Source organism: Ambystoma mexicanum, chromosome 1q (assembly GCF_040938575.1).
Source record: "Ambystoma mexicanum isolate Mex_15411 chromosome 1q, UKY_AmexF1_1, whole genome shotgun sequence".
Classification (NCBI taxonomy): Eukaryota; Metazoa; Chordata; class Amphibia; order Caudata; family Ambystomatidae; genus Ambystoma; species Ambystoma mexicanum.
Genome location: NC_090922.1, coordinates 436040174 through 436058235, shown reverse-complemented (window position 1 = coordinate 436058235; position 18062 = coordinate 436040174). Strand labels below are relative to the sequence as shown.

General features: G+C 41.4%; 1 protein-coding gene across 1 annotated transcript in view; it reads right to left on the bottom strand.

Moving 5' to 3' along the window:
* Positions 1–12310: 12310 nt before the first annotated feature.
* The window catches only part of TRADD (TNFRSF1A associated via death domain), a 264029-nt gene continuing 258277 nt past the window's right edge, over positions 12311–18062 (bottom strand). Inside the window, exon 6 of the mRNA XM_069639962.1 lies at positions 12311–18062. This exon is cut by the window's right edge and continues 23651 nt beyond it. The gene's annotated coding sequence lies outside the window, so the exon portion shown is untranslated.

Below are 18062 nucleotides of genomic sequence, written 5' to 3'. Positions count from 1 at the left end.
CTGACGAGGAGCCTTGAGGGGCAGGAGTCACCCTTACATGAGGTAGGCTTCATGCTGGTTACGATCCGTGTGTTTTCAGCCACAGTGCTTTGAGAGAAGGAGAATGCTGGTTGAACTTTACCAGTGGGGAATGGAATGTGTCCTGTGGTCTCAGAGAGACCCCTCGGGACACCGGACTGATCTCTTTGATTTGTGACTGATTGCAAATGTGATGTTACTTTGGCAGTGAAGGTGTCATGAATTGTTTGAGACCAAGCGCAGTCCTTATGCAGTGAAATTTTGATGTGAGGTTTGCTCTTAAATTCCCTAAGAACAGCAAATAGTTCCCTTGAGCTTGATTTGGCCTGCATTATTCTCTTGACAGGGTTTAGCATGCATGATGGCGGCCTTGAAGTTCTTCACTGCAAGTTTTTAGGAGGCTAACGTCACCAGGGAACACTGTTTCCACCAGGCTTGTTCGGTGGACCTCTTTAGTTGTCGAAGGGTCAGACTTTCATCATTGAACCAGCTTTGATTAATGGTTTTGCACGTCTGGTAATGGGAGGAGCTAAGGTTTCCATGACCAAGCTAAGTGTATTGGTGAGGTGGAGAGCTAGGTCAGAGGCATTGTTAAAGTCCTCAAGGCAGCCCTTCTTAGGACTGAGGGTGTGGGATAATTTCCCAGGAGTAAGATTTTTCAGACCTCTATTCTTAATAGATAGTCTTGGGATAGCATCAACTCTGGGTGGAGATATGGCAGATTAACAAGAAAGGTCAAAAGATGGTGATCGGACCAGGGGCAGATTGAAGCCTCAGAAGTGGATACCTGATGAGATCAAATCCAGTCCAACGTGTGACCCCCCCCTATGTGAGTACGTTCACCTACCTGTTGGGAGAACCCTAAAGCATTAAGCGCGGCAAGAAGCGACCGTGCAGCTTTGTCAGTAGCCACATTGGCCCAAAGGTTAAAATCCCCTAACAAAATGATTGGTGTGTTAACATTGGTGGTTTTGTTAAGAAGGTTCAAAAGATGTTCTTCAAACAAAGGAAGAGGTCTATGGGGCCTGCAGATGCCCACAATCGTTTTCTTTGATTCAAAGCTTTGCCACTAATGATTCACAGTCATCGGGGGAGTTGTGAGACGAGAGGTAACAATGATACTGGGTCTTAAACAGCAAAGCAATGCCCCCTCCTTTCGAGCTTTCACGATCGGCCTGAAAGATCTCGTAGTTGGGGGTGAGGGGGAATAGCTAAAGTGGCCTCGGATGGAATAGAATTACTGAACCAGGACTCAGTGATTGCGAGAAAATCAAAATTAGAATGTGCAAGTAGGTCTTCTACATCGTTCCTATGCTGCATGAGAGATGGTCTATTCAGCAAGGAGAAGGATATTGGTGGGCCATATAGGTGTTCCCTGGCATTTTCCTTAATAGTGATTGAGAATTTAGGGAGTGGGATCAGGCTGTCGGTGTTGCTGGAGACATTCGTCTCAGAACCCGGCGCTATTTTTGATCTAGGGCACATCACTCTATCTGGCCCGGTTTCAGGTGGCTAACTAAAGACAGCGGTGGATGCAGATGGACAACACAAAAACTTACCAGTGCACCACAGTTAAAGAGAAAGAAACAGCAGCTGGAAGCAAGCTGGAAGCAAACTGGCGACAATCGGCCTCTGCCTACGAGCCGGACCTGGGAATCTGGGTAATGTAATTCGTCAGAACTACAATTTGCAAAACAGCTCAGTGGTCACGGATGTTATTCAAAACACAATGGAATGACAGTATTAAGCAAAATATACTGCTTGGATGACCTATAAGGCTGAACAGTGTTTCACAAGTAAGCACAAGGAAACGTTAGCAGGCAATTAAAAAAATACAATCAATAATGGCACTCACACGCATACATACGACATACATACTTTTTAGCAGCAACGGTAATAGGCCTCCTAGGAAATCTAGACGTACATTGGTTGCAACTATTTATGATCCACCTGGGGGAAAGAGCACATAGCGACTTATGGAATTAGTATCTGATACTTTCCAGGGTTGGTTGACACTGTCTGGGGATGGGGGAATGAGCTTTCTAGGAGACCTTAATGTTGACTGTTTTAAGGTATATCTATCCGGTAAAACAGATCATTTGTCATTATTTTTGGCTAGGCGTGCCAGAAAGTGGCGTGAGCTACTAGTATAATATGACCTTACGCCTGATTTCACCTGGTCAAAACTGTACTTCTTCCAGTCTAATTAATTTTGTATTTGTTACTTCTATTATATTGAAATTGATGTCATCATTACTGACCTATCGTGTAGACATGAGCGATCATGTTACTATGCGAGTGAGCTGTAGCGGTCCCCAAATCCAGTCCCCAGATTATTTGAGGGAGTCTCCCCAGGTAAACATATAAGGGAATAGACTTGTCTGGTCTGCCCGAAATATTGACCTATTTAATGGGGTACTTAGGATGAGGGATGTTGAGGGGTTCCTTTCATCATGTAATTGGGATTTAGGTCAGTTGGTGAAGGTATATTGGCCCAAAGGGGTTAGTCGTCTGATTGTTCAACATAGGGTTGCAAAGTGTGATGCCCCTTATGATGTAGTCATAGTGGCTAAATGGAGAGAGGTTAGGTCAGCTTTGCAGCACATAAAGCGGGAAGTACTTAGTGGATTTGAGAATGGCACTTGACAAATAATTAACATAAAAAATCATTATAAAGCCTGGTTGAGGGCCCATAAAGCCAGCAGATTGTCTGCCAAATGGCAATTTATTAACACTTGGATAAAAACACATACTAAGAGGTTTTGGTATATGCTTAGAAATTATTGCTCTGACCGTGAGGCGAGGGAAGTGACATTGGTATCTGTAGGTGAATGGGAGCGATTTATCATGCACCGATTCTGGTCTACCAAGGGCCCGATTGTCCCTCAGCAAGCGAGATCAATTATTAATTCTTTGGTTGGTTTACATGTGACTTCGTCAGATCTTGAGTCATTGATTAGGACATCTAAAGCATCCCGTGTAGCTGGCCCTGATGGCTTGTGCAATATTTCCAGCATATCTGGGTGCCATCCTGGTCTCCTGGCGTAGCTCAATTTTGATTCCGGTGTTTAAACAGGGGGCAAACCCAGATCCGGGCTGTTATCGTCTCCTAGCTATGCTGGATTGCAGTTCTAACTTTTTTGCTAATCTACTATTGCAACTGCTGACCTCCTGGGTCGAGACTAACTTTCGTTTGCGCAAGCACCAATCTGGGTTCAGAAACGGGTTTAATACCTCTCATTCCATCTGGATCCTCCAGACCCTTGTTTCGGATGCTCGTCACGGTTTGGGGGCTCTGCTGTATATCTGCTTTGTAGATCACAGCGCAGCCTTTATTTATTTCGCATTTTTAAACCTTTGACAGTGTTGATCACCTAAGATTATGGGAGAAATTGGAGGCCTGGGGCAACGACCATTCATTACTGTATTTTATAAAACTTCTATATAGGGATACAAATGTGCGAGTTAGACTCTCCGAGGCTGGTGCACTATCTGGACACTTTCCCTCAAATGTGGGCCTTAAGCAGGGATGCTCTCTAGCGCCCCTGCTTTATAATCTTTAGGTGTCTGATTTAGACCTGGCTCTAAATGCTGCAAAAAACATCCCTCCTTTATATGCCATAGAGTGCTTAATGTATGCCAATGATAAAGTAATTATGGACAGGACGACAATTGGATTACAGCAGTCCTTGATCCCTTTGCAAAATTACTCCAAAATAAACGGCCTAACTATAAATATTAAAAATACCAAAATGATGCCTTGTGGTAGAAGGGCCTACGGGAGTAGCTCCTTCACATGTATGTTGAATCAGGAACGTTTAGAACAAGTCCTTGTCTACAAGTATCTCGTCACGCTTACACATGCAACCTCTTCTTTTACCCTTTTGGCGGAAAATGTCATGACTAGGTCGTGGTGCAAATGGCTGGTGTTAAGAAAGGTCATTTCTCCAAATGGAGGCAAATCTATTGAGGTGATGTGTATTGCGTATAAGGTGTCAGTGATACCGAGTATCTTATATGCTTTGGAAGTTTCCCCCATAAGGCGGTCCATTGGCTACCGAAATTAGAGGCAAACATTCTTCGATCATTGCTGCACCTACCCAATGCAGTACCTGTGGAGTGGAGGCATTGTGGCTTGAGCTGAAATCACTTATGTCTCTATGGAAAATGGCTGCTTGTAAACTGTGGGTGGACATAAAATACAATTGGAAAGGTACAGACTCTCTCTTATACAACACCCAGGCCCACAGTAATCGTTTAATGAGTAGTACATGTTTTAGAGATTTAGAATTTCTGGTGGAATGTTACTGCCAGGATATCAATCTTTCTTGCCATGGGGTTCAGGATGTTCCTTTATTCTTGGCGAACTTGGGGCGTAAGTCGAGACTGTGGGATCGGATATCTTCTCTGGGCAGGTTGTTGGAGCTACACAAATATGAAGTTTACACGCGCCAGGGGCAGTTTGGGGATTCCCTGCAGAGATACTTGGTTAGCTCTGTTTGCCAGCTCTGATACAATTTATCGTGCAAGTGCGATTTGACATCCTACCGTTTTTTTTAACACAGGAGCCTGGAGGAGAATTCAGAAAGAAGTGCGCAAATGTCACCTTTGTGGGACTGAAATTGAAACAACACGCCATGTTTTGACCAATTGCCCTTCTCATTTCAAACTATATGAAAGAGGATATGCCAAATTTGTTAATTTTGGCTCTGATCAGTTTTGGAGTACAATATTTAGTGCAGAGTCCTATGTGGCTAATGCAGCTGCATTCCATGTTTGGTCAAAGATAAACCTGATGTACCCAATCTTAAGCAATATGACCAATTTGATTTGAATGCAAATTGTTGATATATGAAATGATGTTCCTGATTTTAGATTGAAAGAATCGTTTAACCAAATCTATATTGTAATGTGTTATTTTATGTGTGTTTTTCTATTTTATATGTATTTTAAAGGTAGTGTGAAAGGATGCTTAATGCACCCTAAATACATGAAATAAAGAAAATGTAAGACAAAATAAGAAAGACATAATTCATCAGGGTGAAATGCAACATTTCCTTAAGCTTACCAAGTGCATCAAGTAGGAGGCAGACCCGTTGGCATATGTATAATCAATGTTCTTTAAAGCTAGGTCATGGCGGATCGATGTATAAAGGGCTTTAACATCTAATGTGACAAAACAAAAATCGTCAATCCATTTGAAATGTTCAAGCAACTGTAAAAGATGCATTGTGTTCCTTAAATATGATGGTACTTTCACAACCTCACTCCTTGATATACTTTGAAAATCTTTCTGTTATCCACCCCATTCCACTCACAATTGGTCTTTTCTCTGGTATTAATGTAAAAGACTTATGCACTTTTGGCAAAAAATTGATTGTGGGTATATTTGGATATGTTACTGTCGGAAACGTTTTTTCATCCTCAGTTGCCAAAGGGGTCAGGATAGGATTGATGACGAATTCCCCTGCTTGTATGTTAATTATTTTGGCCTGGTTCACCCTTTAATATCTCATGACATCCTGGTTGAGTGAGATGCGCCTCTCCCATTCTAATGTAATCCAATCTGTTGAGTACAATGATATTTCCCCCTTTATCAGCTTGTTTAATTACAATATCCTGATCTTTGCTTAAAAAATTATTCATTTTCTTTCTACTTGTTTCAAATTGTTATGTACTCTAGATTTCTTTGGTTTATCAATGATATTGTGAATATCACGCGTCACGGCTTTATGGAAGATGTCTATCACATTCTCAGTGCCAAATACTGGTATTAACCTCGACTTATCTTTAACCTTCAACTCAGTCAAATGTTTTGGGTCAATATCAAGATCCCTCAATACGTCTAGTTTGTCCATCATGTCCTGTTCTTATAGTGACAATAATAATTTAGTATTGCTAATGTCAATCACTGTGAGTTCACTATCTGGGGCTACCTCACTCGGTTTATTTCTTCTACATTGTCTTTTGAGGGAGTATATTTTAAGTTTTAACTTCCTTGACAAATTGGAATATATCTTATTTGTGTCTCAATCCAATTAATATCATTGCTTGGGGCAAAGGACATCCCTTTATTCAATACGGCTACCTCTGGCTCCGTCAATTCCTTGTTAGAAAGATTGAGCACTACATTTGTTAGTCTCTGGTGTTCCTTTTTTGCCACACACTTAAAACATTGAGCCATCTCATTAGCCACCTTGGACATAGTTTTAAACTAATCCCCAGAAATGAGATGAACCCTGAGATATACATTTGCTATCTGTGAATGACTTTACACTGTACAGCACGAGTGAAGATGAAATAAATGTTAAACAGCTCTCCCAAGATATTGCTATGGACTTTGAATTTGACAATTAAGATAAAGCAACATTAGCAAAGAGAAGGTTTAAATACACGAGTGGCAACTTGATGAATGCAACCTTGAGGAACTCTAGTAACTTACAAACACCTACGAATATATAAAGGAGCAACTACTACACACAACACTAGGAGAGAGTTAACTCAGCAAGGATTATTATAGAAGATTCATACTGCATTGAATTCAGACTGTCCTGACATTACCTTACACCTATTATATGTGAAAAAAAGATAATTGCATGCTCATGGGGGGATTTGCAATCCCAGTGCGTCCACCTCCGAAATTCAAAGCAGAAAGGGGGATTATAATGTCCATCAACTATACGTTGACAGCTCAAGAGCTAAAGCCATACCTAGTAACATTAAAGCTTCCAAAGACGCATAAGATATTACAATTTGCATAACTGAAAATTAACTCTACTTTCATCATTACATTTAGACAATCCTTCTATCGGCTTGAATGCAAGAAAGCATTTCAATTAATATAGAAAAAAATGGAGATTCAGCACGAATAGTAAAAACAACCATTCAAGAAACTAGACCAACAAAAATGAAAACGCAAGTATTGTGTAAACTATTCAAAATGCAGGTAACTGCTAGAAAGACAGCTGATACTGACCAAGAACTGACGAGAGTGGCCTTGCAGATGTGTACTGAAACCGACAGGCATGAAACTACAAAAAGCAGCTCAAAAGAGTGGCTTGCAATCCAGCTCGAATTACAGAAAACAAAAGCTGTAATAACCTGTATCATTTTTATACTAACAGATTAAACATTTTTGCCAGAAAACCAGACGGAATATCCGTCATATGGTGATGAAATACCTGAAGATGCAGTCAGAGATGGGAAACAGTTTGAACAATGTGACATGCTCCCAGTCATCATAGGTGAAAAACACCTCCACAAATCAGACATGAATGCAGAATTTTATCCAAACATGGCCCGGCAATGGAATGAGGTGCAGTCTTGCCCTGTCTAACAAATTTCAAACATGGAAACTGTAATTGCTAGAAAAAGCCCATACCAGTGTACAGAGTGTGAAAAGCAATTCACTCATGTCTGAGTTGTTAAACATTTAAATTATGCATACTCAGGAGACACCTTATCAGTGTGAGAAAAGCTGTTCTCATGGTTCTCCTTTGTACAGACGTTCCGTGCTAGGGAACTACTAAATCAATGCATGTAAGAAAGGTTTTGCACAGTGATCAGTTGTGTATAGATAGAGGATTCAAACTCGGCAGAAACCATACCATGAAGTGGAGCCAAAAAAACCTTCCCTTTGGCCATGCAAATGGAAGTATGTTAACATTACAACAAAGTACTAGGCAGACACTGCCAACGTATTCCAGCTAGAATCACATACAAATAAAAAGTAACATACAGCTTTTCCATCCCAACAGCTACAAATGTGATGCTAAAAAAGTGCAGACAGTAGCGAAAGAGTAACTCCCAAATAAGTCTGATTATAGAGGGTTTCTGACAGAAGACTCCGACTTTAAACTATCCCATGCAAACAATAACCAAAATAGGAAATCACTACAACTAGGGAAACTGCTCTTCAATGACATTTGAATTGACTTATCCCTGAACACATAACTCAAAGCAACACTGAAAAAAAAGACTAGTGAAACATACAAAAAACATCAATTTACATGCAAAAGGCATCTAAAAAATGTGTGCCAGGAGCCAGTCTCGGAAAGCCTAGCAACTGACAAATGTGCAATGGATACACTTCTCTGTGAGAAAAAGATGAAGCAAAAAATATTACATTGCAAATAAGGAATCGCATGTAACAGAATGCAGGCTGTAAATTACATTGCTATAGTCCTGTTTTATCTTATAGTTCTTATAGTTTCAGAATTAAAGATAGAGCACACATCTGAACAAATAAATTGCATATGAGAATAAGGACACAAGCTCATCAGCAAATATGCAAAAACTAGAGCATTCCCAGCAAATAGCTTCCATAGAGAAGCAGGAGGCATATGCCTTATGGGAAACTGACTGCACCAAGAGGCCTGCAATCATAGACTATTTACAATAACATGAAATGATCCAAATGTATAAGACGCATTGCAAAATCATAGACTATATCCAATAAAATGAAATGATCCAAATATATAAGACATATTGCAAAATGACAGAGGTCCTTCTACTAATCCCATCAATTAACATACACAAGCATTTCAGAAGATGCATCGCCTAGACAGACCTTCCAAATTTGGTGCAACCAACATAGCCATCCAAGAATCTGGATAAAAGAAAGAGAGGACAGTAAATGGCCAAAATAAACTGAAATTCCACAGAAACCTTATATGGCAAAGCAATGGAGATTCGTGGAAACCCACGGATGAGATTGAGAACGGAAATCCAGTAAGTGGCTTGCACACAAAATGGTTTACTGCATACATGGAAAAGTGGAAGAGAAGCTGTATTCTCATATCAAGTGCTTTTGCAGAATACTAGTCTACAGGAACAACACATATACTGGAAACTATTCTAACATGACAAAATGTCAGTAACAGGCCGACACTGACACCATGACCGAGACAGAAAACAATGGAGGTTACGTTGTAGTCCCACCCCAAGTGACTGTTTTTCTCAGAAAACTAAACAGTAGCCACTAGCCACAGCGAAGGTTACATGGTTAATTATGATATAGGTACAGTTAGTATTCAGTCCTGAACACTATAAAATACAAACGGATGTAACTCCAGAGACACAATCAGAATATGAGCAAAACGTAGAACAAAGCAATGGAAAAAACTCCCTATATTGTCAAAGGTGAAACAGGATTAATCAATACAAATTTCAAATACAACACTGATGTGCTGCTTATAAGGTGACAGCTTAGCATTTGGCACAATGCCATTAGATCAATGCGAACTAGGAGAGAATAAGTTAACTTTTTCTAACATATTAATGATCTAAAACTAGGTTCATTCTTGACCCAGCATGTATTCAAAACAAAAACCAACTTAGGGGCACAGGAAATAATAAATCATACCGGTGTATGTAATGTCAGAAGCATTTTGGAAAGGCACCATCCTTGAAGCAACAATAAAGAATCCAGATAAGGCACATAGCAGGTAATGAGCACAAGGCTTATTTCTAGCATGTATCTAAAAACAAATGATCAAAAACACAGCTCGTTTTAAGAACTAAATCGGGGCACAAAATGCACCCTGTGTAAAGGACGTGATAAATGCTTCATGCATGCAAATCGATACTGCACAGAATAAGGGGAAAAAGAAAACCATGCTCCCACATGGGGGCAAACTATGGAACATCTTTGTATCACAATTTCCAAAAACACTGGAGCTCCAAAGCACAGTCCTTTCAGGCAAAAATGACCAATAATTGCTAGTCAAAACCAAAAGCTAAAGCTATGGTTCATAATAAAGCTCTAAAATATGTATCACCACTGTACAGCTACATCATTTGAGATTATCCATACATTTCTCAGTCCACCTCCTTGAGGCGAATGGAACTACTAGAACAGATTGGAAAATGTTTGGCACACTACGCTAACAAAATGCTTATCTTGAAGATGAGTACTTTTAGGTTATCTCAGCATTTGATCCGGATGTCTCACATCTAAGATGGAACATGTAACACTGACTTCTATCTCATAATAAGAGCACTGGGTCAGGTACGATGTTAGTCAGAATTTGTAAGATGGTCCAAATAATTTTGGAGCACTCTAGTGTCTTTTATACTCTGGTCGATGAGGTTGTAGTTGACATATTAGAATGAGCATCACAATCAAGTAGGCAGGAGCCTCCCTGTAAAAGATGGACAAGAGTGAATCTGCAGCATTTGCAGTTCCAGGTGTCCAAATAGATTGAATCGGTCAAGTGTAAATGTTCCTAATTTGATGCATCGTCTTATGCACATACGATACAGTTCCAGTTTTACATATGCCATATTTTTGCGTAATCAAGTACATCAGGCCCTTTCCACACAGAGGATGACATCTTGATGGACCTAGAGGGGAAACTCTGCCAACACTGAGGGGAAAAGGGTGCTTTTCTAACTAAGGGAGGAAGCGCTTTATGTAAACTGACACTCTCACCACTATTCACATTAGCAACAAGGCTCAACACTACAAAAAGTCAAGAAATTAGGCTAGTTTGATGGATACCCAATACTGAAATTCCCAAATCGTATTAATCTGATTCCATTGATGGTGCTCGTTTAGGTTACCGCCTTCTTGACAAAAGAGAGCATACAAAATTACAGCTATATTTCTAAAAGTACCTACTCTTTGTCAATGATGTCCACTTGAATTTACTAAGTTAGCTATTGCTAAAAGAAACCTCAGCCTCCTTGCCTTTGTTAGGAACTCAAAGCATGTACTACCAAAAACTCTTAATTCCCAGCAAGGAACAAAGCAGCTCCCCCATATGGCTTACTTTTCCTGCAGGTTGCTGATATCTCCTAATAAGGTTGCTTGGCCAGATTGTTTTTACATGGTATGGGGCATCTCATTTCAAAATGGTTCATTGTACACATTTCATACTATTTCTGAGAGGACATATCCAGTCCAACCAAAAGGGCCCCATGCAAAAAATACAATATTTTCCAACCAGGTACACAGTTATGCCTCAGGACTGGACCCTTTCATTTAGCATTTGGGTGATAAAATCACAAGTTATTTTAGTCATAATTCGATATAGTCATTTAGGCAACGCACTGGCTCAGCACCACCAAACTAATTCACCATTTGTGAAATGGTTCAGCAGTCAGCGGAAACCCTGTGTTTTATTAATAATTTAAAGATTTTGGGTATATTCCATGGGATTTTGCATGCAGTTGCCTTGTTTTGTCCCCTCGCTATTTCAATGTTCTTAATGTGCTACCCAGGTATACATTCACATACTTGTGCAATTCCGTTTTCAGCACATTGAAAATAAAATTCACAATTTTACAAGCTTCCTTTCTTTGCTTAAACATTTGATGGTGAAACTACTATTTTTCTAATACAACGTTCACTTTGGATACACAACTGGTCTGTTCTAAAGGAAAACTGACTGGTGTGGTGCGTCAAATATATATGATCCAGTTCTAGGCATAGTTCGTAGTACACCCCATATGCAGATTTTGAGTGTGTAATCATCTAATAACATTGTAAGAAACAGAAAACTCAATAGGAAAAAGTACAACATAATATAGGCAAGCTCATGAAACGGTCTCTTTTGTTTCCATAGAACCAACCAATGATTGTTCTACGGATCCAGGTGTGTGCATTTTGCCTATCCCCTTTGAACTTGAGAAAAATACATTTTGTTTTTAAACGGTCTACTCCCAGTGTATCGTGATGTCCTATCATTTACAAAAATGGCACTACTAATCCAACAGGTACATTACTATTTTTTACTACATAGAAAGGCAGAGTCTATACCTAGTTCTGTTCCTGTGAAGCAGATATTCACAGATCCTCCATTTGTACAATAACCAGTTGTACCACCTCACTGGTTAAAATGCTTAACCTTCTATCTACCAAGGCAGAAAGTAGACCCCCCCCCCCCAAACTGCCTGGGGTTTGTTGGCATTCTGATGTTCACCTGCTGATGCTTTGCCAATGCTTTCTATTAACATTGCTTGATCAGATTAATTTTATATGGTACGGGACACCACACTTCAAAATGGTGCATTCTGCACATTTCATAGTATTTCTCAGATGCCATCTCACAGCCAACCAGAAGGAACTCATGCAAACAAAAAGAAACCTACAAAGTAAAGCCTCTGGATTGAAATCTTTCCTTTAGCATTCTGGCAATGAAATCAGGAATTTGTTTGGTCATAAATACACATACTACAAAGGCTTGTTCACTCTTCTGAGTCACACAATTTCACTTAATGATTGCATTCATTTTTACAAATCTACAGGTCATTAATGATCAATAAATAGTAAAAAATATACTATGTCGTATTCGATTAATATGTTTTTAACAATATGCTGCGGTTCATATATTGGTCACAATTAATTATAAGAAAGGGACTTTGCAGTTAAAAATAACTTTGATTAATAGCTGGTCCTAATCAAATTTAATGCAGGGAAAAGCTAGCTTGTACAAAAGGTTGGTGGATGATGCCCGCTGCTTTGCTTTCTTTTAACTATACAAAACAGTTGCTCATATATTTAAATTCATTTGCATCAATGTTGAATAGGGCCCCAAATCCTTTGCTAAACAAAAATGTGTAAAACGTTAATCAAACAAACAACAGATCCAATAGTGCAAACAGTTATTGTCAAACTTTAAGGCAAGCAATCATAATGATGGTCATTAACAGAATATTACCCCCCAGCATCTCAAAACCTGTACTTCAGACGTCAACTGATGTGTTCTCCCTTTTCCTTTTAGAATACATTTTGGTACAAAAAGCAGTTTTCTAGGGCACTGCCATGGTGAAGTTGCTTGCAGTCAGAGCACCAACCATCCTACTTGTCGAATTAAGTGTTCTACAGATGCCTCAGTCTAGTCGTTCCTCACAACCACATGGAGGTCATTATTATTCTATGATGGGTCTTCCTCATTCTGTTGAATGCCCAAAAGTTCTTCTGCTAAGCTTGTAAGGCTGGCCTCCATGAGGGCTGTAACAAGTCTATGCAACGTTGCTTTCTTTCCTTCGGACTGGATGAACCGCAGAAGCATCTGGTAAGCCTGCTCATACAATCCTTCCTTCTCAAATTCATATGATAAATTGTCGATAACTGGGTCACGAAGTGCACGGCAGGTTTTTTGCAGGTATCGACCCACATGTTTCCACTTTCTCCCCACCATCTTTGAAAATTTCAGGTGATCTTCTGTGGTCAGTGGTCTGTCGACTAAAAGATAACATAAAAATTAGAAACACCAACCCAGACAGCCATTTGCATAATCACGCGAACACTATGTGTATTTTGCAGTACATATAAATGTTAACGCACTGCCTAGGAGCACTTGTCAATCAATTGTCACAAATGCCGGCCAACTCATCCCTCTGACCAAAGTATAGATGTATTAACAGTCAAGGGATTTGCAAACGACTTGAAACCATCTTTATTCTTAGAGTCTGCACTGTTTCCCCTGCTTTTAGGAAGGTATGTAGATCAAACAGTCATGCAAAATCTCGGTCCTCTTAAATTGCTCCCAAACACTAGTTTCTCGATCTGAGTCTATCATAGGAAGCACAAGTCTTATCAAGATGGAGAGTTGCTCCTTCTGGGTTTTCTGCTACCAAGCAAATACCCTGGGGTTGTCTGACAGGTTTCAGGCATTTAACAATTCAGCAACAGGTAGACCCCAGGGTTCATTTACAGTTCCCTCCTAGGAGGGTATATGCACGCCATCTAGTCTTAATGGTTTACTAACGATCCCATCTGCTATTCCCTTTATTTTTTTGTTTATTCCGGCATTTGGTTTATTTCAAACCTTTGCCACATAGCCATACAAAAATCAAACAAGTGAAATCATACAATTAAAAAGAACAACATTCGCTTAAAACGTTCTTTGAGCAAAGCAAAGCATAAGTAACTTAAAAACATTCTTTGAATACAGTAAAACATAAAAACATTGTTTGGACAGAGCAAGACACAAAACACAGGTTTCCGAGAACACCAGAACAATTCTAGGCAAAGGAGCCGGGAAAGGCTCAAACGGAAAATGGAGATCAAAGATGCATCATCCAATCAAGTAAGTTAATTAAGGGCCACATACCGATATGTCATTATGCAGGCAACCCCTAGCCCATTTCTTTTCTTTCGAATTCTGTTTCAAATTGAGTACACTGGGGAAGGATGAAAACTTCCCCCAAGAATTTTGTTAGGGCAAATATCAAGCTGAAGTTGCCCCCCCTGGCACAGTTCAGACCACCAATCATCAGCATTTCTTGAATGGAAAACTCCCACAAAGGTGCCCAAATAGTTTGTTCTCAAATCTTTTACAAAGGGGCAGAGAGGTTTCACATGTTTCAGCGTTTCTATTGGCGCCTTACACAAGCCACATGCCATATTCTCATTCATAACCATGTTTCTGGTGTTAAGGACTTCCTTGGATTAAAACAAATTGAGTCTAAAAAGAAAAAGGTTGCAATAAACGGGACTTCGAAATCTGGTCAAGTAGTTTGGAACCTTTTTAGTGCTTTAGTTGATGCTATTAGGCAGGAATATAAGCCAAACTTTGCTTTTTTTATTGTGTCGTGATACAGTCTCCTTGCCAAATCTTTTTTTTTAGCTGCCCCAGGATTTGCTTTCAAAAGGTCCTCCGAGATCTCTGCATTTATAAGGAGATCAGTGCACCGCCTTGACCAATGAGCCAAAGCCCAGTCCACCCCCAAGCCTTCCTTTCCTCTAATTATATCAAACTGAAATGGGAATTTCCCAATAGTAACTTCCAATACAGGGACACAGAGTTCCAGACAACAACTGAGTACAAAGACAAGATACCCAGTTTATGCCTTATAAAACACATTGGTATACACAGTGGGATATGTAAACATTTTCGGCAAAAGGAGCCCTCTAATTGCGGCCAGATTTTCCAAGGCAAGCACAGCAAAGCTTCTGCACCATATGTCAAGATTGGCGAGACCTTCTGCTTGTAAAAATTAAGAATCAGTATTAAAGAAAATTTACCAAACGTTTTGTGAATCACCCTGCCTTGCGTTGTCAAGTTCTTCACCTTTGACTTCAACTGAGTCATTTTTGGGCGTCAAAGATATTTGGGATGATGTCAATACCGAAGTATCTAACATTAGTTCGCTGGCACGTCTTCATTCGCTAAGCGTCATGTGAAATTCTTTTTCTTTTTTTTTCCCCTTTGAGTTCTGGAGGACTAAAATGCAGACTTGGCAACATTAATCTTTAGGCCATTTGTCTGTACATAGTGGCATAATGAATTGAGTTTGCGTTGTAGTCTAATCTGCATCTGACCCAACACAATCAAATCATCTGCATACAGAAGCCACCCTAGTGGTTCACCGTTTATCATTGGTGGGAACTATCTTTCCTCTATCAGTGCAGCCTCTATATCAGAGGTATACCGAAGTTCTGGCGCTAGAGGGCAACCCTGCTTTAGGCTTCTCATGGTACATATTCTCTTAGAGAGAAGCCCCCCATGATTTAGTTTTACCTGAATTGAGGTACCTGTGTACAGGGACATGATGGGTGATAGGATGTCCGGGGGACAGTTCCAATCGGCCAGTTTTGTCCACAGCAAGTTACAGTCGATGCTCTCAAACGCTTGGGCCAAGTCCACAAAGGCAATATAAATGTTCTTGCCCTTGCTCCAAGCACTTATTTTAAGGATGTTCAATAGCAGGAAGTTTAAGCTGCATCCACCCCCCCTTAACAAAACCAGATTGTCTTGTGTCTAAATGCCCTGAATCAACCACCCATCTCTTCAATCGGGACAAAAGCAGAGAGGCAAATTTCTTGCCCAAGACATCAAGAAGAGCTATCGGGCGATAGTTTTTAGGATCTGCCCGAATGCCCTTCTTGAAGATTGGGATCACCACAGACTTTCTCCAAGAATTCTCTCTTTGAGCAGTGATCTCCGTAAAAAGATTCTTACACAACTCCCCCCATTCATTAGGGGCCTGCTTGAGCATAAAGTTTGACATGCCATCAGGGCTGGGGGACCCTAGAAGGTCATTTTGAGAAGACGGACCTGCACATCTGGAGCAAAACCCGACTTCTGCAACCATGGAAACATGCGTATCCCAGTGCTCGCAGCCATGGACCGGCTAACACTATCAGCCGTATCCAACCCAGACGGAAGGGATTTACACATGGCATCCTTGCCATCCTGCACAATAGCACAAAACCCATCCCTTTCTTCCCCTTCAGGAATATGCTCAGCCGCCAGAGAGACACAATTCCACATTCGAATATCTTGCCAAGGCACAGGTGGAGTTTGCCGATTTCAGTGCCATACTCCCAGCTAAAAATACCTTGCGTGCCCATCCATTGAAGCACTTGTCGTCCCTATCAGGAGGGATGGTATGGTACGCCGCCTGCCTCGAGGTGGCTGTGGCCGTCTGAACCACTAAACACTCAAGAGTGGGGTGAGTGGATAGGTGGGCGGGTCGCAACTGGATGGGCGATATTTCTTAGTCAACGACTTGTTGACCGCCGGAAGAGACTCTGCGGTCTGCCAAGTAGTAGCCACCCTTTTTTATAACGTCATGTGAAAAGGCCACACTGGGTCAGTGGACGGACCCTGATCTAAAATGCCAGTCAGGTCATCCTGATCGAATTTAACTGGAGGGCCTGACCACCCTAGGTACTCCGTAACTCTCGACATCAACCTTTGTCAAGGCCACTGGCATCATGTAGAGACTGACGCAGATCCTCCATTTGACTGTCCTCAGAAAAGACCATGTCAGGAGCCTCAGGTGTTTCACCAGGAGTAACAAAAGGGTCCAACTCCACATCAGATCTCTCCTCATCCGCATAAACCTCCTGAAGAGAATGAAAGAACTCCTTCCTAGGGACAGGAGCAGACCTGGAGTCAAGAACAGGCTTCACAGTCTTAGACAGAGCCTTTCTCGGAGGATCCACTGCCACAGGGGCATCCAACGGCAAATTCTGCCCATTTGGCCCCGATGGCGTGACCAAAGGTAAAGCCCGAACAGCCGCACCCAATGGACACAGCGCCAACAGTGTCGACGCCGTCTTCGACATCTTCCCAGACTTCAACGGTTGCATTGGGGACAAAGACCGCGACCTGGATCTGGCACATCTCTGGCGATCTACCAGAGCACTGTCTGAACGGGATCTCGACGGTTCCCGATGTTTATCGCATGACCGCCCGGGCCCAAGGCACGCAAATGTCGGACTGAGACCGTTCCCTGATGGCTTCAACCGAGGGCGCGGACGGAACAGTGCCTTGAGATTGAAAAATCTCCAGCATTTTCTACCTGAATGCCTCCCATTCCTCTGGAGTAGAGGATTTAGTGGGACAAGCCACTTTCCTTGCAGAGCCATCATCCGACAAGGACGGGGAAGTCGAATAGTGACGCTGCTTCCGGGAGCGTCTCGACGAGGAGGACGACTGGCGGGAACCACTCCGGGACCGAGATCCCCTAGACTCCCTATAAAAGGGAGAGTCACCCCTCGAGTCGTTGGTGGAAAGACCAGTAGTCTTTTTGGATTTACAGGGTTTGGAAACCCGACCTACCTGCAATTTCCCCTTACGCTCCCGCAAGGCCTTGGCAGTCAACTACTGGCACTTCGAGCAGTCATCCGTATTGGGCTCTCGCCCAGACACCACAAGCAGATACGGTGCGGGTCCGTGAGGGACATTTTGGACTTACAGTCCCGACACTTTCTAAAACCAGACCGCAGGGTCGGCGGGGTAGAAGAAGAAGACATTATCGAAGTAGATAAACGAGAGGCGCTTAGTTCTCAAAGCAAACACGTTTGCAGAAAAAACTAAACTGAGGCTACGGGCGCCGTGAGTGCTACTTATAAAATCTGATGACGTCACCTTAGACAGAGGCCTTCGAGGGATATCGACCCGACGCCATCGACGCAGGACGCCCTCTGCCGAAAAATGTCCAAAGCAGCACAGCTGTGGACATTACATGTCAAAGAGCCTTAGACTAGAAGAAAGAAAACTAGAAGCTATTTGGCGACACCACTTCAAGAGAAAATAAGACTAACTTGATTAATTTCTCCGAGAACTATAAAAAATAAATAATCC